This window comes from Tachyglossus aculeatus, chromosome 7, assembly GCF_015852505.1.
Source record: "Tachyglossus aculeatus isolate mTacAcu1 chromosome 7, mTacAcu1.pri, whole genome shotgun sequence".
Lineage (NCBI taxonomy): Eukaryota > Metazoa > Chordata > Mammalia > Monotremata > Tachyglossidae > Tachyglossus > Tachyglossus aculeatus.
This window is the reverse complement of record NC_052072.1, coordinates 21,089,012-21,109,892: the sequence shown is the minus strand read 5'-3', so window position 1 is coordinate 21,109,892 and position 20,881 is coordinate 21,089,012. Positions and strand designations below refer to the sequence as shown.

Genomic DNA, 20,881 nt, shown 5'->3' with positions numbered 1-20,881 from the left:
AGGGAAGGAGAGAGAGAAGGGGCAGAGATGTAGATTTGGGTGTCATCAGTGTAGACATGATAGTTGAAGCCGTGGGAGCGAATGAGTTCACCAAGGGAGTGAGTCTAGACTGTAAGCTCGTTGTGGGCAGGGAATGTGTCTGCTAAATTGTTGTGTTGCACTCTCCCAACCGTTTAGTCCAGGGCATTGCACACAGTAAGTGCTCAATAAGTACAGTTGATTGATTGATTTAAGGACAGATCTGAGCTGCTAAGAGGCCAGCTTCTGGATCTGGGTGTTGCGGGTTTCAGAGGGGGCAAGGGCTCCCACTTATCTCTCCCCCTTTTCAGCAGCTACTGGGGTGGAGAGAGGGACTCTGTCAATATTGACACCCCCACATTGAAGATCAACCAAAGGTCGTCAACCAAAGGTCATGGTTCCTGGCGTAAGGTAGAAACAAGGTGGCATAGTATAGAGAGAACAGGCCTGGGAGTCAAATGACCTGGGTTCTAATCCCAGCTCCACCATTTGTCTGCTGTGTGATCTTGGGCAAGTCACTTCACTTCTCAGTGCCTCAATTACCTCATCTGTGAGATGGGAATTAAGACTGTGTCCAACCTGATGATCTTGTATCTATCCCCGTGCTTAGGACAGTGCCTGGCATATAGTAAGTGCTTAACAAATACCACAATTATTATCATTAATTAATTGTTAGCGAAGAAGCCGCAGCCATGGTCCCTGAGGTCACAGGTGCAGGAAACCGAGGGACAGAGTCCTTTTAAATCAAACCTTCATTCATTCAGTCATATTTATTGAGTGTTTACTTTGTGCAGAGCACTGTACTAAGCATTTGGGAGAGTACAAGCATTTGGAGAAGCAGCGTGGCTGGAGAAGCAGCGTGGCTTAGTGGAAAGCGCTCGGGCTTGGGAGTCAGAGGTTGAGGGTTCTAATCCCAGCTCTGCCACTTGTCAGCTGTGTGACTTTGGGCAAGTCACTTAACTTCTCTGTGCCTCAGTTATCTCATCTATAAAATGGTGATTAAGACTGTGAGCCCCATGTAGGACAACCTAATTGCCTTGTATCTACCCCCAGAGCTTAGAACAATGCTTGGCACATAGTAAGTGCTTAAAAAAATCTAGACTGTGAGCCTGTTGTTGGGTAGGGACCGTCTCTATATGTTGCCAACTTGTACTTCCCAAGTGCTTAGTAGAGTGCTCTGCACACAGTAAGCACTCAATAAATACAATTGAATGAATGAATGAACAAATACTATTATTATTATTACAACAATAAACACACTCCCTGCTCACAATGAGCTAACGGGGACCCAGGTGTGCAGGCCCCGGGAGGGGCTCTCAGAGGGCAAGGATGGCAGTGCTGAACTCGGGGAGGAGCAAGGAGACTGAGGAAGAGCTTTCTGACAGGAAAATTCGTGAGTCACCGGGCAGGGGCCAAGCTGGGAACCCTCCTCCACTGCAAATCTTTCACACATAGCCCTCTCTTTCAGGGCTAGACACCTAGTAGTTTAGGAGGCAGGGGGTTGAACAGCACTGTCTTCAAGGCCTCTGGCAGCCTGAAGAGCCTGCTTTCTGAGCAGACCGTGTTGAGTGCATAGGGGAGAAAGCCGAGATTCATTCATTCATTCAATCAATCGTATTTATTGAGCGCTTACTGTGTGCAGAACACTGTACTAAGCACTTGGGAAATACACGTCGGCAGTGTATAGAGACAGTCCCTACCCAACAATGGGCTCACGGTCTAGAAGGGGGAGACAGACAACAAAACAAAACATATAGACAGGTGTCAACACCGTCAGAATAAATAGAATTACAGCTATATTCATTCATTCATTTAATCGTATTTATTGAGCGCTTCCTGTGTGCAGAGCATTGTACTAAGCACTTGGGAAGTACAAGTTGGCAACATATAGAGACGGTCCCTACCCAACAATGAGCTCAGAGTTTAGAAGGGGGAGAAAGACAACAAAACAAAACATGTAGACAGGTGTCAAAATCATCAGAACAAATAGAATTAAAGATATAGGCACATAATTAGCACAACATTGGGCTCACATCTTTTAGACTGTGAGCCCAGTGTTGGGTAGGGACCGTCTCTATATGTTGCCAATTTGTACTTCCCAAGCGCTTAGTACAGTGCTCTGCACATAGTAAGCACTCAATAAATACGATTGATGATGATCATTAATAAAATAAATAGAATAATTAATATGTACAAGTAAAATAAATAGAGCAATAATCTGTACAAACATATACAGGTGCTGTGGGGAGGGGAAGGAGGTAGGGTGGTGGGGATGGGTTGGAGGAGAGGAAAAATGGGGTTCAGTCTGGGAAGGCCTCTTGGAGGAGGTGAGCACTCAGTAGGGCTTTGAAGGGAGGAAGCTTGGTGGATGTGTGGAGGGAGGGTATTACAGGTGAGGCCAGGGGATGGATGCCTTAGGGGAGAGAATGGCTGAGAGAAAGCTGTCCTTAATGTGATGAGTTGGTGACTTTCTCGTAGGATTGACTAAGAAGTCAGAATCTCTAGGGTCCCCTTCTCAAGACTACTCATCGCCACTCCACTATTCATTCATTCATACATTAACAAAATGAATGGAGTAGTAAATATGTACAAGTAAAATAGAGTAATAAATCTGTACAAAAATATACAAGTTGTGTGGGGAGGGGTAGGGAGTAGGGCAGAGTGGGGGGATGGGGAGGAGGAGAAGAAAAAGGGGGCTTAATCTGGGAAGGCCTCCTGGAGGAGGTGAGCTCTCAGTAGGGCTTTTAAGGGAGGAAGAGAACTAGCTTGGAGGATGTGTGGAGGGAGGGCATTCCAGGACAGGGGAAGGACGTGGGCTGGGGGTCGACTGCGGGACAGGCGAGAACGAGGTCCAGTGAGGAGGTTAGCGGCAGAGGAGCGGAGGGTGCCGGCTGGGCTGGAGAAGGAGAGAAGGGAGGTGAGGTAAGAGGGGGCGAGGTGATGGACAGCCTTGAAGCCGAGAGTGAGGAGTTTTTGCTGGATTCGTAGGTTGACAGGCAACCACTGGAGATTTTTGAGGAGGGGAGTGCCATGCCCACAGCGTTTCTGTACAGAGATAATCCGGGCAGCCGAGTGAAGTACAGACTGAAGCGGGGAGAGACAGGAGGATGTGGTCACCCCCTAGTGGAGGCGACAGGCAGGCTGCCATTAATCTGGCTGGGGGACGCGTGGAGGTGGCTCGGATTCACAGGCCCCATTGTTTCAGACAAGGGGCGGGAGTCGGGATTAGAACTCGGGACCTTCTGACTCCAAGGTCTGTGCTCTATCCACTAGGCCATTCTGCTTTTAAGGGAATGAAGCATGGCCTAGGGGATAGAGCACGAGCCTGGAAGGCAGAATCAATCAATCAATCAATCAATCGTATTTATTGAGCGCTTATTGTGTGCAGAGCACTGTACTAAGCGCTTGGGAAGCACAAGTTGGCAACACATAGAGACGGTCCCTACCCAACAGTGGGCTCACAGTCTAGAAGGGGGAGACAGAGAACAGAACAAAACATATTAACAAAATAAAATAAATAGAATAAATATATACAAGTAAAATAAATAAATAAATAGAGTAATAAATATGTACACACATATATACATATATACAGGTGCTGTAGGGAAGGGAAGGAGGTAAAGCAGGGGGGATGGAGCGGTGGAGGAAGGGGAGAGGAAGGAGGGGGCTCAGTCTGGGAAGGCCTCCTGGAGGAGGTGAGCGCTCAGTAGGGACTTGAAAGGAGGAAGAGATCTAGCTTGGCGGATGTGGGGAGGGCACTCCAGGCCAGGGGGATGACGTGGGCCGCAGGTCGACGGCGGGACAGGTGAGAACGAGGCACGGTAAGGAGATTAGCGGCAGAGAAAAATATGGAACGCTTCACGAATTTGCATGTCATCCTTGCGCAGGGGCCATGCTAATCTTCTCTGTATCATTCCAATTTTAGTATATGTGCTGCCGAAGCGAGCAGAAGGACCTGGGTTCTAATTTTGGCTGCGCCACTTGTCTGTTATGTGACCTTGGGGAAGTCACTAATATTTATCTATTCTGATGGTATTGACACCTGTCTACTTGTTTTGTTTTGTTGTTTGTCTCCTCCTTCTAGACCGTGAGCCCATTGTTGGGTAGGGACCGTCACTGTATATTGCCAATTTGTACTTTCCAAGTGCTTAGTACAGAGCTCTGCACACAGTAAGCACTCAATACATATGATTGAATGAATGAATGAATGAATGAATGAATGAATAAACTTATCTGGGCCTTAGTTCCTTCATCTGGAAGATGGGGATTGAAACTGTGAGCCCTATGTGGGACAGGGATTGTGTCCAACCTGATTATCTTATATCTACCCCAGTGTTTAGAACTGTGCCTGGCATATAGTAAGTGCCTAACGAATACCATTAATATTATTATCATAAAATCTCACCTGCTCCAACAAATCTTCCCTAGTTAACCCCAGATCACATGAGTCTATCAGCCTCATCTAGCACATAACCTCTCTCAGCTCTGAGCAAAAAATATTATTATTATTATTATTATGGTGTTTGTTAAGTGCTTACCATGTGTCAAGCACTGTTGTAAACACTGGGGTAGATACAAGGTAATCAGGCTTTCCCACTTGGGGCTCACAGTCTTAATCCACATTTTACAGATGAGGTAACTGAGGCACAGAGAAGTTAAGTGGCTTGCCCAAGGCCACACAGCAGACTAGTGGCAAACCTGGAATTAGAACCCATGGCCTCTGACTCCCAAGCCTGGGCTCTTTAGCTGTTTAATCAATTTTACCATCAGTATATACTCTGATTACCCCTCCCCTCCTTTAGCTGAAATTCTTATTGAAAGGAAATCCACAACTTTCCCAGTAAACATCAAATAGTTCAAAGCCTCTTTCACTTGTAATTCAAAAAGTGAAGTGCTCAAAAACAAAAGGAAATGTTGAATGGGATAAAGAGCCCCCAAATCCTTATTCAGTAGATGTCCTCAGGTGAAGGAATTCCTGCTCTATATACCCCTACATAGAAAGCCCTCTGGTTAACAGGGACTAAAAGGCCAAAATTATATCTATGAATTAGTGGTATTTATTGAGCACTCACTAAGAGCCCTGTCCTAAACACTTGGGAGAGTATAGTACTTTAGAGTTGGTAGACATGATCCCTACCTTCCAGGATTTTATAGTCTGTTCTGTGCAGAACACAGACCAGATTAGAAGCAGCCTGGCCTAATGGATAGAGCATAGGCCTGGGAGTCCTTCAGAAGGACCTGGGTTCTAGTTCCAGCTCTGCCACTTGTTTGCTGGGTGACCTTGGGCAAGTCACTTCACTTCTCTGTTACCTCATCTGTAAAATGGGGATTAAGGCTGTGAGCCCCATGTGGGACAGGGACTGTGTCCAACCTGATTAGCTTGAATCTACCCCAGCACCTAGAGCAGTGATTGACACATAGTAAGCGCTTAACAGTATAAACTCCCTCTAGATTGTAAACTCGTGTGGAGCAGAGAATGTATCTGTTTATTGTTGTATTGTACTCTCCCAAGTGCTTAGTATAGTGCTGTGCACACAGTAAGAGCTCAATAAATATGACTGAATGAATGAGCAAATATTATTATTATAATCATCATCATTATTATTAATATTATCATTATTATTAAATCATTGGCACTTATTGAGAGTCTGCTGTGTACAGATAACTGCATTAAGCACTTAGGGGAATACAGTAAAATAGTTAGCAGATGTGATCCCTGCCCACAAGGAGTTTACAATCTACAGGAGAATATTTGATTCCCACTTGCAGATCTCTCATTGCAACTTCAAGTGAGGCAGATTAGTTAGGATGAACACAACTGGTTTTAAGATGACACCTTGCACTCCAAAGGTGAAGGCAGGGGCAGAGACTGATAGGACACCTCCAAGCACTTAGTACAGTGCTCTGCACACAGTAAGTGCTCAATAAATACTATAGAATTAATCATTCAATCAAACAATGGGAGGAGCTCCAGACTGGCAGTCAGGAGGACTGGGTTCTAATCCTGGCTCCCCAGTTGCTTTCTGTGTAACCTTGGGCAAATCACTTAACTACTCAGAGCCTCAGTTTCCTCATCTCTAAAATAGATATTTAATGTCTGTCTTCCTCCCACTTTGACCGTGAGCCCCATGTGTACTAGGGACTGTGTAATAATAATAATAGTAATTATGGTACTTGTTAAACACTTACTATGTGCCAAGCACTGTTCTAAAAGCTGGGGTAGATAGTATATTAGGTTGGACACAGTCCCCATCCCACATGGGGTTCACAGTCTTAATCCCCATTTAACATATGAGGGAACTGAGGCCCAGAGAAGTTAAGTGATTTAACAGTTAAGTGACTGTGTCTGATCTGATTGCAGTTTACCCCAGTGCTTGGCATCCAGTAAGCATTTAAATAGTATTATTATTATTATTGACAATATAAGGGACTCACTGGAAAGGAGGTATAAAGGAACTCTGAATGTGTTTGCTGTTGAAGCTCCTCTCCTTTTAACTGGAGTTACAGGAAACAGTACGATGAGAGTTGGCTAAGAAGAGTCTAAGGTGTTATTTGTGATTATGATCAGAATCATGGTAAATTTTGAGAGCAAAATTATATTTGAAATTAATTTATAAAAGCCTCAAAATAGAGGACATCTAAGAGTTCAGAAGATACCTTCAGATACAAGGTTGTGAATTTGTACACATGATTATGATGAGGTGATTATTGCTTCTTTTTCTGTAAAATTATTTTAACATGAGAGGGCTGGGTTCTAATCCCAGCTCTGCCAGTTGTCTGCTGTGTGACCTTGGGCAACTCACTTAAATATAATTGTGGCATTTGCTAAGTGCTTACTATGTGCCAGGCACTCTACTAAGCACTGGGGTGGACACAAGCAAATTGGGTTGGACACAGTTCCTGTCCCCCATGGGGCTCCCAGCCTGAATCCCCATTTTACAGATGAGGGGACTGAGGCACAGAGGAGTGAAGTGACTTGCCCAAGGTCATACAGCAGACAAGTGGCAGAGACAGGATTAAAACCTGGGTCTTCTGACTCCCAGGTCCAGGCTCTAACTACTAGGCCACACTACTTTTCTGAGTCTCAGTTTCTTCATCTGTAAAATGGGGATACAGTATCTCTTCTCCCTTCCCCTTACACTGTGAGCTCTCTGTAGGACAGGGACTGTCTCTGACCTAATTATCTTGAATCTAACCCCAGCACTTAGTACAGTTCATGGAATGTAGTAAGCACCTAACAAAAATCACATGAGGCTTTTGAAACTTAACCCATTAGCTTTCTCTGCTCGATTTATAAATTGGAGTCTCTATTAAGTTTTCAAAAAATCATGTTCTATCTGCTGTCTCATGTTGCCCAGCCTGACTGTTCTAGTGACCTTTCAGGGTTTCTAAATAATACTGGAATTGAAGCATTAAGTGGTTTATTCATGGAATTAAAAGTTCCATCTCTCATAAATATAAGTTGTTCTACCATAAACAGCCTTTCCCTATTATTTCAAAAGATTGAACTTAGGTAATGACTACTCAAAAGTGATTAGCCCAAGGACCAAATTGCATTTGGAGCTGATCAAACAGCTTCCTGATCATTGGTTGAACGGAGCTGCATAATTAGTCTTAGATTTGGATTTTTTCCAATTGAAAGGGAAAACAGCAGTATCAGATTAAAACAATTTCATGCCATGCTTGCTATTATTTTTTAATTGATATTTTATTTAACTTCTCCAAGCTATTCCTCTTCACATAATCCTAATGTGTTCAACAGGATAGGACATTCAATTTGCATTTCATTAAGTAGTGTAGCCCAGATTTAAGGCTCTGCGAAAGAGTGAAGTGGACGAGATGGTAATTATTCGGTGAATTTCAACAGTGCCAGAATCAACCTGGACCCAAAGGGCCACTTGAGTCCTAAATTATCCAGATTATCATAATTGTCATCATCATCATCCCCCTATGTAGCAGGGACTGTGACTCTGGCCTTTTCAGCCACCGAAGACCTCATAAGTGATCTTCTCCTCCAATGGTGTCTTATTATAACCTTCTTGCTGTACCTCGATCTTGTCTATCTCACCACCGACCCCTCATCCACATTTCACCTCTGGCCTGGAACTCCCACCGTCCTCATTTCAGACAGACAATTGCTCCCCCCTTCTTCAAAGCCTTCTTGAAGGCACATCACCTCCAAGAGGCCTTCCCTGATTAAGCCTTCCTTTCCTCTTCTCCCACTCCCTTCTGCTTTGCCCTGACTTGCTTCTTTTATTCATCCCTCTCTCCCAGCTCCCCAGTATTTATGTACATATCTGTAATTTATTTATTTATTTTAAAGTCTGTGTCCCCCTCTAGACTGTAAGCTCATTGTGGACAGGGAATTCATTCAATCATATCTTTTGAGGGCTTACTGTGGGCAGAGCACTGAACTAAGCACTTGGGAAGTACAATTCAGCAACAGAGACAATCCCTGCCCACTATGGGCTCACAGTCTAGAAGAGGGGAGAATAATAACAATAATAATTATGGTATTTGTTAAGCTGTTACCATGTGCCAAGCACTGTTCTAACCACTGGGGTAGATACAAGTTAATCAGGTTGTCCCATGTGGGGTTCACACTTATAATCCCCATTTTACAGATGAGGGAACTGAGGCCCAGAGAAGTGAGAAGTAAAGTGACTTGCCTAAGGTCATACAGCAGACAAGTGGTGGAGTCAGGATTAGAACCCATGACCTTCTGACTCCCAGGCCTATGCTCTATCCACTATGCTGCTTCTGTTCATTGTTATTTTGTACTCTCCCAAGCGCTTAGTTCAGTGCTCTGCATGCAGTAAGTGCTCAATAAATAACACTGAATGAAGGAATGACATAAGAATAGTAATTGTGGCATTTGTTAAGAGCTTACTGGGCACCAAGTACTGTACTAAGCGCTGGAGTAGATATGAGACAATCAGTCCAGGCTATAGACCTGTATATATGTATATATGTTTGTACGTATTTATTACTCTATTTATTTATTTTATTTGTACATATTCTATTTATTTTATTTTGTTAATATGTTTTGTTTTGTTGTCTGTCTCCCCCTTCTAGAGCCCGCTTTGAGCCCACTGTTGGGTAGGGACCGTCTCTATATGTTGCCAACTTGTACTTCCCAAGTGCTTAGTAGAGTGCTCTGCACACAGTAAGCGCTCAATAAATATGATTGAATGAATGAATGAATAGACCCTATCCTACATGGGGCTCACAGTCTAAGAGGGAGAGAGAACCAGTGTTTTTAATCCTCATTTTACAGATGAGGAAACTGAAGCACAGAGAAGTGAAGTGACTTGTCCAAGGTTATACAACAGGCAGGTAGTGGACCTGGGGTTAGAACCAGGTCCTCTGACTCCCCAGGCCGTGCTCTTTCAACTGGTTCAGACGGGAGCCTGTATTTGGGCAGAGCTAAGCTCATCCTCTAGACTGTAAACTTGTAAGGGCAGGGAACATTTTTGCTAATTCTGTTGTATTGAACTCTCCCACGTGCTTAGTACAGTGCTCTGCACATAGTAAGCCCTCAATAAATTCATTCATTCATTCAATCATATTTATTGAGCGCTTACTGTGTGCAGAGCACTGTACTAAGCACTTGGGAAGTATAAGTTGGCAACATATAAAGACGGTCCCTACCCAACAACGGGCTCACAGTCTAGAAGTCTAAATACCACTGATTGATTAAGAGAGATTGTTTTCTTGCCAACACATTCTGGGATTGGGTCTCAGACCTCACAGATTTTCTCGCTGTCCAGGGGCAACAACTCAGAGTCGCAAATGCTCTTCTGTCCATTTTGGCCTGAAGTCTGTAGTGACCCAGACTTCCAGCTGAGACCAGGGCAGGGAGACCAAGGTGGGAAGTCAATCAGCCAGTCAGTCACTCATATTGGTTGAATATGAATATGAACATCCTCTCCCCCTCCTCCCCCTCTCCATCCCACCCCCGCCTTACCTCCTTCCCTTCCCCACAGCACCTGTATATATGTATATATGTTTGTACGTATTTATTACTCTATTTATTTATTTATTTTACTTGTACATATTTATTCTACTTATTTTATTTTGTTAATATGTTTTGTTTTGTTCTCTGTCTCCTCCTTCTAGACTGTGAGCCCACTGTTGGGTAGGAACCATCTCTATATGTTGCCAACTTGTACTTCCCAAGTGCCTAGTACAGTGCTCTGCACACAGTAAGCGCTCAATAAATACGATTGAATGAATGAATGAATAAATGCTTGGTGCAGAGCCCTGAACTAAGCGCTTGGGAGAGTACAATATAATAATAAACAGACACATTCCCTGCCCACAACGAGCTTACAGTCTAGATGAGTCCTCTCCGGAGACCATAGAGGGCCCTCCACCAGTGAGAGGGGACCCAAAGCCTCAGGGGCGGAAACCGCATCCATCGTCAACCCACCAGCATCTGCTGAGAAAGGACCATTCAACAGCTGGAGAACCTCCCGGAGGACAGCCTCCAGGCTAGGCTCCTGACCCGTTACCATTTCAGGCTCCCTCTCCACCACTTCCACGGGTTTCCAACCAGTCACTGACAACCACCCTCTGACCCATTACCCAACTCTAATCCACATCTCTCTGGAAAGGGAGTCACTGGCTCCTGAGCAGGCCAGGGCCTGAACCAGCCAAGGCATATAGTCTCTCGGGCAATGTCACAGTGCCAAATGGGAGTGTCCTCCCAGAGAGTGTACCCTCGGGCAGCCTGGTGGGATGCCCCGTTCCCATTTTTGCATTATGGAACAAACCGGAGACTTCCCCGGGGTCTCTTGGCCTCTTCCGAGACTCAGATCCTGACTCCAGTTGATCCGATGCATGTGATTTAATAGCCGAAGTGCCTCAAGGTTGGGACAATCAATCAATCAATCAATCAATCGAAAGTATCTATTGAGCGTTTACTCTATGCAGAGCACTGGGGCCCAGCCAGACAGCACAAGCCCAAACCCACTCCAGACTCCTTCATCAGCTCTGGGCCAGTTTCTCCTCTGCCTGCACGGCCAACCCAAATCATCCAAGTTCAAAGGCCACCCTGAGCTAGTTCTCCCCTTCATCTGCTGTCAGAAAGCTTCCAGCTACTGCACCCCAAGATTGCCAGGAAAATTATGGCCACCATCCTGTGACTTTAAGAAAAGAGTCCTCAGAAGGCATGGGAGTCTTCCAGGAGACTAGAGAGGCAGTGTGGTCTAGTGAATAGCACATAGGACTGGGAGTCAGAAGCACCTGGCTTCTAATTCCGGATCTGCCACTTTGTGTGTTGTGTGACCTTGGGTAAGTCATTTCACTTCTCTGTGCCTCAGTTACCTCATCTATAAAATGGGGATTAGGACTGTGAGCCCCATATAGGTTAGGGACTGTGTCCAACCTGATTTGCCTGTAATTACCTCCATGCTTAGTACAGTGCCTGGCCACTAGTAAGTGTTAACAAATACCATTAAAAGAAACCCCAGAACATGTCAGTGGGGTGAGCAGCTGAGGTTTGAAAGGGTCCCCTAACAGCCAATCCCTCCCACAAGATAGTGGGTGTCTACACAAGTCACAGCATATAAATCAGTCAGTCAGTCGATTGTATTTATTGAGTGCTTACTGTGTGCAGAGCACTATATTAAGCACAAGGGAGAGCTGAATAGTCACCTCTCTTTGCATAGGAAAGAGGTAAGGAGTATACATGTGGTTGCAGAAATATAATTCCACTATAGCAGCTTAACAGCAATCAAATCAAATTGTAGTGAATACAAAATAACAGTGTCATCAGGGGAACAGCCCATTCCCTGTTGGCAGGCAGATTATGCAAATGATCCCCCTCCCCACACCTCCTCCAGAAGCAGGAAGTTCAACCACTCCTTGTTGATTGACATGTAAGCACCTGACTTTCCCCCAGGTAAATTTTGGAATGTTTGCAGCTGAGCTGGTCGTTTGAACCAGGCAATCATTAAGAAGGTGAGCCTGCAGAGCTGACACCACCATAGATCAAAGTACCGACTTGCAGCCAAGTAACCACTGTATCATTATCCTGGAACTCTCCCCATGACCCTGACCCACTGTTTGCCAGTGGAAGCCAGAGTCAGGACACCCTGCAAGCACTGCCACGGTATAGTTGAAGAGGGCAGAGGGTTCCACTCAACACAACAAGGAGGGAGAACCCTTAAGAGACCGTGATGGCTCTGCAGAGACTTTCTAAACCACTGTCAAAGACAAAGTTCTGAAGCCAGAGAAGACTAGCTAGAATGGAAAGATAATAATAGTAATGATGGTATTTGTTAAGCGCTTACTCTGTGCAAAGCACTGTTCTAAGCACTGGGAGGATACAAGGTGATCAGGTTATCCCATGTGGGGCTCACAGTCTTAATCCCCATTTTACAGATGAGGTAACAGGCACAGAAAAGTTAAGTGACTTGCCCAAAGTCACACAGCTGACAATTGGCGGAGCCGGGATTTGAACCTATGACCTCTGACTCCAAAGCCAGGGCTCTATCCACTGAGCCATGCTGCTTCTCAAAGATATGGCCTCTGCTCTAACTTCTGAAGAAGGCGCCATCCTAATCAAACCAGTTTGGCCTAGTGGAAGGTGCACAGGTTTTGCAAGTGTTAGAGGACAAGGGTTTGAATCCCCACTCTGCCACATGTCCCCCTCTCAGGATTGCACCTGGAGAGTTTCCAGTACTCTACCCATCTCAGCTTTGGGAGGAAGAGTCAAGCAGAGGCATACTCATTCCATTCCTATCTTGGGCAGTGCCTAACGAGTGGAAGGCCATCTGTTTCATCAAGTCAAAACTCATGTGCTGGGCAGCAGCCATATGGGAGAGAGTCTAGGGCAGAGACTCAAGTTTACAGCACATAAGGAGGAAATAGTAAACCACTTCCGTATTTTTACCAAGGAAACCCTATAGATACACATAAACAATTGCAGATGGAGGTGGGGTGTTCTGGGAGAGATGTGTCCATGGAGTTGCTGCGGGTTGGGCATGACTCAACAGGATAAAGCAAAACTGCCACATGTCTGTTGTGTGACCCTGGGTAACTCACTTAACTTATCTGTGCCTCAGTTACCTCATCTGTAAAATGGGGATTAAGATTGTGAACGCCATGTGAAACAGGGACTGTGTTCAAACCAATTATCTTGTATCTACCCCAGTGCTTAGCATGTAGTAAGTGCTTAACATATACCAAAATTATAATTATTATAATTAATATTATTATTACTAAAACAATAAAGACATTCCTGGTCAATTAGTAGTACAGTGCTCTGCACACAGTAAGTGCTCAATAAATACAATTGAATGAATGAATAGTATTTCCTGAATTCTTATTCTGGGCAGAGTACTGTACTAAGCACTTGGGAGTGAACAATAAAGTAGACAATTAAGTAAGTAAAGTGGATCCCTGCCCTTGAGGAACTTTCAGTCTAGCAGAGGTGACGGACATAAAAATAAATTACAAACAGGAGGAAGAATAGAGTTCTAAGTTCTGTACATAACTGCAACAGGGGCAGGTGGAAGAATCCAAAGTGCTTAAGGTAACAATGAAGGCTGAAGAAGCTCTAGGAGAAACACTGGGAAGGGAAGCAATATAGCTTTAGTGGAAAGAGCATAGTGGAAAGAACCCAGGAGTCAGAGGACTCGGGTTCTAATCCCAGCACTGTCCTTGCCTGCTCAGTGGGCCTTGGGCAGGTCACTTCACTTCTCTGTGCCTTGGTTTCCACATTGGTAAAATGGGGATTCAATATCTGTTCCCCCTCCTTCTTAGACTATGAGTCTCATGTGGGACAGGGACCATGTCTGACCTGATTAATTTGTATCTACCCCAACTCTTGGCACATAGTAAGATCTAAACAAATACAACATGAACCTCAAATGACACAGAAGGCAAAAGGCAGAGCTGGGGCTGGAACCCAAGTCCTCTGACTCCCAGGTCTGGGCTTTATCCACTGGGCCACACTGCTTCCACTTAATAGCCTTTGGGAGAGTACAATGCAATAGAGTTGGTAAACACAATTCCTGACCTCAAGGAGATTTCAATCTAGCCGGGGAAACAGACCTTAAAATAAATCACGGGTAAGGGAAGTAGTGGAATATAAGGATATGAACATGAGTTATGTGAGGCTGAGAGCAGGGTGAGTAACAAAAAGTTTAAGAGTACAAACTTTCTCTTAACGAGGGAATAGTTGATTCAAAAGTAGTTGATTCAAAAGCAAGGGTGACTAGAAGGGGAAAAGTAGGGATTAGGCAGGGAAGGCTTGGAGATTTGATTTTTAGTAGGGTCTTGAAGGTGGGGAGAGTGGTGGTCTGTTGGATTTTTTCTGTGGTACTTGTTAAGCACTTACTCTATGCCAGGCACTATACCAGGTACTGAGGTAGATACAAGACAATTAAGTTGGACACAGTCCCTGTTCCACATGGGGCTCACAGTGGAAGTCGGGGGGAGGATGATTTAATCTCCATTTTATAAATGAGGTAACTGAAGTACAGAGAAGCGAAGTGACTTGCCCAAGGCCTCTCAGCAGACAAGTGGCGGAGCCAAGATTAGAACCCAGAACTCCCTTGTCCTGTCTTATGCTGTCAAATCATCTCCGATCCATAGCCACTCCATGGACACTTCTCTTGCAGAACACCCCAGCTCCCTCTGCAATCGTTCTAGTAGTGTATCCACAGAGTTTTCTTGGTAAAAATACCGAAGTGGTTTACCATTACCTTCTTCCACGCAATAAACTTGAGTCTCCGCTCTCGACTCTCTCCCATGCCGCTGCTGCCCAGCACGGGTGAGTTTTGACATGTAGCAAATTGCCTTCCACTTGCTACTTACTGCCCAAACTAGGGCTGGAATGAGTATGCCTCTGCTTGACTCTCCCTCCCATAGCCAAGACTGTTAGAGTACTGCAAACTCTCCAGCTGTGATCCTGAGAGGGCCTCTGACTCCCAAGCATACGCTATTTCCACTAGGCCACACTACAAATCACTTAACTTCTCTGTGCCTCAGTTTCTTCATCTGTGAAACGATTCCATACCTATTCTGCCTCCTACTTAGACCGTGAGCCCAAAGTGGGTGACGGACTCTATCTGATGGGATGATTTTGCATCTACCCCAGCATTAAATACTGCTGACACAGAGTAAGTGCTTAACAAAAACCATCATCGTCATCATTATTATTATTTTGCTACTTCTTCAAGGAAGTTGGATAGTTAGAGAAAGATGGAAGAGATAAAGGATAAACGGGGACTCAGAGCTGACCTTTGAGGGAGTCCCACTGTTAAAGGAGGGGAGGTAGAGGAGGAGCCTGCAAATGACACTAAGAAGGAGTGACCAAAGACAAAGGAAGATAACCAGGAAAGGACAGTGTCAGTGAAGCCATGGTTAGATAACATTTTCAGGAGAAGGGGGTGGTCCACAGTATCAAAAGGGAGCTGAGAGGTCAGGGAGGATTAAGATGGATTAGATTTGGCAAGAAAGAGGTTATTGGTGTCCTTAGAGAGGGCAGTATCCATAGAATGAAGGGGGCTGAAGCCAGATTGGAGGGGGTCAAGGAAAGACCTTCCCACTCAAACCCTGTCCTCCCCCTGACTTTCTCATCATTGTAGACAGTACCACCATCCTCCCTATTTCACAAGCCCACAACCTTGGCTTTATCCTCAACTCCACTCTCTCACTCAGTGCATATAAAAATGTGTCACCAAATCCCGTTGGTTCTACCTTCAAAACATCATTAAAATCCACCCTTTCCTTCCCATTCAAACTGGTACCATTTGAATCCAAGCACTTATCCTATCCCACCTTGATCACTGCATCAGCTTCCTGCCTCCTGTCTTTCCTCAGTCCAGTGCATACTTCACTCTGCTGCCCAGATCATTTTTCTACAAAAACCTTCAGTCTGTGTTTCCCTCCTCCTCAAGAGCCTCCAGTGGTTGCCAATCCACCTTTGCATCCAACAGAAACTCCTTGCCATTGGCTTTAAAGCCCTCAATCACCTAACATCCTCCCACCTTACCTCCCTGATTTCCTATTACAACCTGGACGGCCATTTCACTCCTCTAATGTCAACCTATTCACAGTACCTCGGTCTCGTCTATCAGCACCCCACCCCCCCATCCCGCCTCTGGCCTTAGACACCGTCTCTCTTCATAACCGACAGATGATTGTTCTCTCCCCCTTCAAAGCCTTATTAAAAGTATATCTCCTCCAAGAAGCCTTCCCCAACTAAATCCTTATTTCCACTTCTCCCACTCCATTCTGTGTCGCCTTTGCACTTGGATTTGCACACTTTATTCACCCCTCCCTCAGCCCCACAGCACTTTGGTACATACCCAGAGAAGCAGCATGGCTCAGTGGAAAGAGCACGGGCTTTGGAGTCAGAGGTCATGGATTCGAATCCTGACTCTGCCACGTTTGCTGTGTGACCTTGGGCAAGTCACTTAACTTCTCTGAGCCTCAGTTACCTCATCTGTAAAATGGGGATTAAGACTGTGAGCCCCACGTGGGACAACTTGATCACATTGTATCCCCCCCAGTGCTTAGAACAGTGCTTTGCACATAGTAAGTGCTTAACAAATGCCATTATTAATATTATTATTCATTTAAATGTCTGTATCTCCCTCAAGACCTTAAACTCATTCTGGGCAGGGAACATATCTACCAACTTCATTATATTATTCTCTCCCAAGTGCTTAGTAAAGTGCTCTGCACAAAAATGTTCAATAAATACAGTTGATTAATGGAAGCAGTGGGTGAGACAACTTGCTCAAGAAGTTTGGACAGAAATCATAGCAGGGTGATGTGGTGATAACTGGAGGGCACCATGGGATCAAGGGAGGGCTTTTTTTGAGGATGGAGTTTACAAGGGCATGTTTGAAAGCAGTGAGGAAGAAGCCATTGGAGAGTGAACAATTGAAGATGGCTGTCAGGGAGGGAAGAAGGGAGATTTTTGAAGAGTGGTGAGATGTGCACAGAACAATTTTTTAGAAAAATGATCTGGGAAGCAGTGAAGTGTGGCCTGGAATGGGAACTGAGGAGGTTCACCCGGGGGACCACCTATGCCCAGCTCTGTGTCTTGGAGTTGAGCTGGCTGGACTTGGAACTGGAGCCTCAGCTCTGTCCAGCTGAAGTCAGGGTCAGAGGGCAGGACACACACACACACTCTTAGCTTATCCAGCTTTCCAAGGTATTTCCTTTCCTGTGTTTCTCTTCTCTTTCCCCTTTCCTGTTTCATTGTTTCCCTTTCCTCTTTCCTGTTCAGTGCTTCTTGCTTCCTTATTCCCCCTTTCCAGCTGTTGGTTTCAGACAAGTGCCGGAGGCTAGATTAGAACCCAGATCCTTTGACTCTCAGGCCTATGATCTATCCATTGGGCCATACTTATTCCTTCATTTCAGGTTCCTCTGAGCAACGGCTACAGCAGCTATTAGTTTTCAAGAGGTTATCAGAGGCTTCCCACTGCAGGGGTCAGTTCTGTTTCCCACTGAGGTGGTGCAAAGCAGGCCGGGTTGGGGTCCACTTGATGGCATGGAGGGGAGCCAGTGCGAGTTCTGGGGTGGCAGCGCGTTTGGAGCAGAGATCTTGCATGCCGGGGAGCAGGAGACCTAGGCAGTGGCAAAGGAAGACAGTTCATTCCGCCTGGCTGGCGAGTCCAGAGCATGAAGGGAGGCCAGGCTGAAATTTGATGTAGGCAGGGAACGTTTCTGCCAATTCTGTTGTATTGCACTCTCCCAAGCACTTAGTACAGTGCTCTGCACACAGTAAGTGCTCAATAAATACCACTGATTGATTGCTTTCAATTACCAGATGGTTCATTCATTCATTCATTCTATTGGATTTATTGAGAGCTTACTGTGTGCAGAGCACTCTACTAAGCGCTTGGAAAGTACAATTTGGCAACAGATAGAGACAGTCCCTACCCAACAACGGGCTGGTTCATTCAGCCACAGTGGAAAAGGAGGCAAGGAAGCTTGGCATGGCAGGCGCCAAGCGTTCCAGCAGCCATGCTGGGGTCCTCAATAATGATAATGGTAATAAATAGTAATAATAATTACAGCATTTGTTAAGCACTTACTATGTGCCAGGCACTGTCCTAAGCACTGGAGTGGATACAAGCAAATTAGATTGGACACGGTCCCTCTCCCATGTGGAGCTCATAGTCTCAATCCCCATTTTACAGATGGAATAACTGAGGCACAGAAAAACAAAGTGACTTGCCCAAAGTCACAGCAGACAAGTAGTAGAGCCAAGATTAGAGCCCATAACTTTCGGACTCCCAGGTCCGTGCTCTATCCACTACGCCGTGCTGCTTCTCGGTAAGTACCACTAACTGATTGATTGCTATTACCTGATGGTTCATTAAGTTGCAGTGGAAGAGGAATCGAGGAGGCTCAGTCCAGCGTACACGGAGCAGGCCGGGGGCAGGCAGAGAGTTCCTCGGCCGTGGTGGGAGTGCTCAATAAATACGTTTGATTGATTGATTGATTGATTAGAACGGGGGGCCGAGGGTTTGTATAACCTGCCTGCCTCCTCCCATGCCCTCTAATCCACTGTGGTTTGCACAGACTGCAGCACCCCGAATGACCACGTGGGGGCAGCATGGGATCACACATTCCACCTGGAGCTTGGGGTGGGGTGGGATGGGATGGGATGGCATGGGATGAGGGCAGGAAGGGAGAGGGCGGAGGGGACGGCCTCTTACCCGGCAGGGGAGGAGAGAGAAGGAGCCCGCTCCCTTCTATCCTCCACTGATGGATTCAGCAGAATCATCATCCCCTGAGCGTGGCCCTCGCAACCCACTGGCGAACACAAGCGCACATTTGTTGCCAAACATGCAATAGTTCAGAGAACTTGAGCACAGCCCCAAATCAGTCGATTTTATTGAGTGCCTACTGTGTGCAGAGCACGGTAGTGAGCGTTGGAGAGAGAACAATATGTCAGAGTTGGTAGACACGGTCCCTGCCGATGCGAAACGAGCACAAGTAGATGAATCAAGCAAGAACAAATAAATACAATGTGAAGGCGGATGTGGGTTGCAGTGACCAGCTTCGATTAATTCATCAGTCAATCAACAGTACTTATTGAGTGCCTACTGTATGCCGAGCACTGTACTAAGCACTTGGGAGAGAATAATAATGATGGTATTTTTCATTCATTCATTCAATCGTATTTATTGAGCGCATATTTTGTGCAGAGCACTGTACTAAGCACTGGGGAAGTACAAATCGGCAACATATAGAGACGGTCCCTACCCAATAACGGCCTCACAGTCTAGAAGGGGGAGGTAGACAACAACACAAAACAAGTAGATAGGTGTCAAAACCAATAGAATTATAGCTATATATGCATCATTAATAAAATAAATATAGTAAATATGTACAAATAAAATAGAGTAATAAATATGTACAAATATATACAAATGCTGTGGGGAGGGGAAGGGGGTAGGGCAGAAGGAGGGAGGGAGGGGGGCAATGGGGAGGGGAGAAGGAGGAGAGGAAAAAGGGGGGCTTATTCTGGGAAGGCCTCCTGGAGGAGATGAGCTCTCAGTAGGGCTTTGAAGGGAGGAAGAGAGCTAGTTTGGCGGTACTTGTTAAGCACTTACTATGTGCCAAGCACTGTTTTAAACGCTGGGATAGATACAAGGTAATCAGGTTGTCTCTCGTGGGGCTCACAGTCTTAATCTCCATTTTACAGATGAGGTAACTGAGGCACAGAGAAGTGAAGTGACTTGCCCAAAATCACACAGCTGACAAGTGGCGGAGCTGGGATTAGAACCCACTACCTATGACTCCCAAGTCCGTGCTCTTTCCACTAAGCCACGCTACTTCTCTAATAATTCAATAATTCAGTAGTGTTGGTAGACAGGTTCTACCAACATGTGTAGGGGAAAAAAGAGAAGTTAATCAGGTATAGCTCCTGTAGAAGGTGGCATTTTATAAAGGATTTACAGGAGAGCTCTCCTAAGTGCTTAGGACAGTGTGCTGCACACAGTAAGTCCTTAAAAAAACTATTGATTCAATAAATCAAGTATATTTATTCCCTCAATCAATTATATTTATTGAGCACTTGCGGTGTGCAGAGCACTGAACTAAGTGTTTGGAGGAGTACAATATAACAGAGTCAGTAGACACATTCCCTGCCCACAAGAAACTTAAAATCTACAGGAGGAGCTGAGTGAAGAGCACTGTACTAGGTGCTTGGAAGAGTTCAGTGCAGCACAGTTGGTAGACACATTCCCTGCTTACAAGGAGTTAACAGCCTAGAGGATTGATTTATTAAGATGATTTGGTGAAGCTGAGGGCTAGGCACTCCAGGCCAGGAGAAAGGTACAGGATAGGGGCAGGAGAATAGAGAGTTAGAGAGTGAGGGATGGTTAGTTGTATTTAGGTGGAGCAAAGATTGGATCTGGAATGTGGCTCTGGAAGAGAGCATATAGTTAAGGAGAAGTCCAAGATGGAGAGCTTTGAAGTCAATGGGGAGGAGTTTCTGTTTGATTCAGAGGGTAATTGGGAAGTATTGAAGGATTTTTTGGAAGAGATGAGTGTTGTTTTTCAGAAAAGTGTTTCCTGCTGTGGTGTGGGTAAGGTGGGCTGGAGGCAAGGAGACCAGTAACGAGGCAGTTATGGTAAACAATTGGGCCGTGTGGAATCCTAGATTTCTGTGCTGCTCCTTTTATAATCCATCAATATTTTTTTTGAGCACTTACTGGGTGCAGGGCACTGTAGTGAGTGGTCAGTAGAATCCAATTCTGTGTGAACTACAAAATCCAAACCTTTCACTGCCAAAGGAATAATGTTTTCAGACTTTAGTGTGGCAAGTGCAATGGAAGGAAGGGGGGAGAGAGAGACGGAAAACAAGAATTTAACTCAAATTTTC

At 45.3% G+C, this 20,881-nt stretch overlaps 1 protein-coding gene and 1 non-coding gene across 2 annotated transcripts in view; both read right to left on the bottom strand.

Moving 5' to 3' along the window:
- Positions 1–20,881, bottom strand: part of IRF6 (interferon regulatory factor 6) — a 235,657-nt gene that overhangs the window by 65,854 nt on the left and 148,922 nt on the right. The window lies entirely within an intron of this gene.
- On the bottom strand, positions 3,861–3,967 carry LOC119931181. Its single transcript, XR_005452038.1, has one exon. It is a non-coding gene; the product is annotated as a U6 spliceosomal RNA (small nuclear RNA).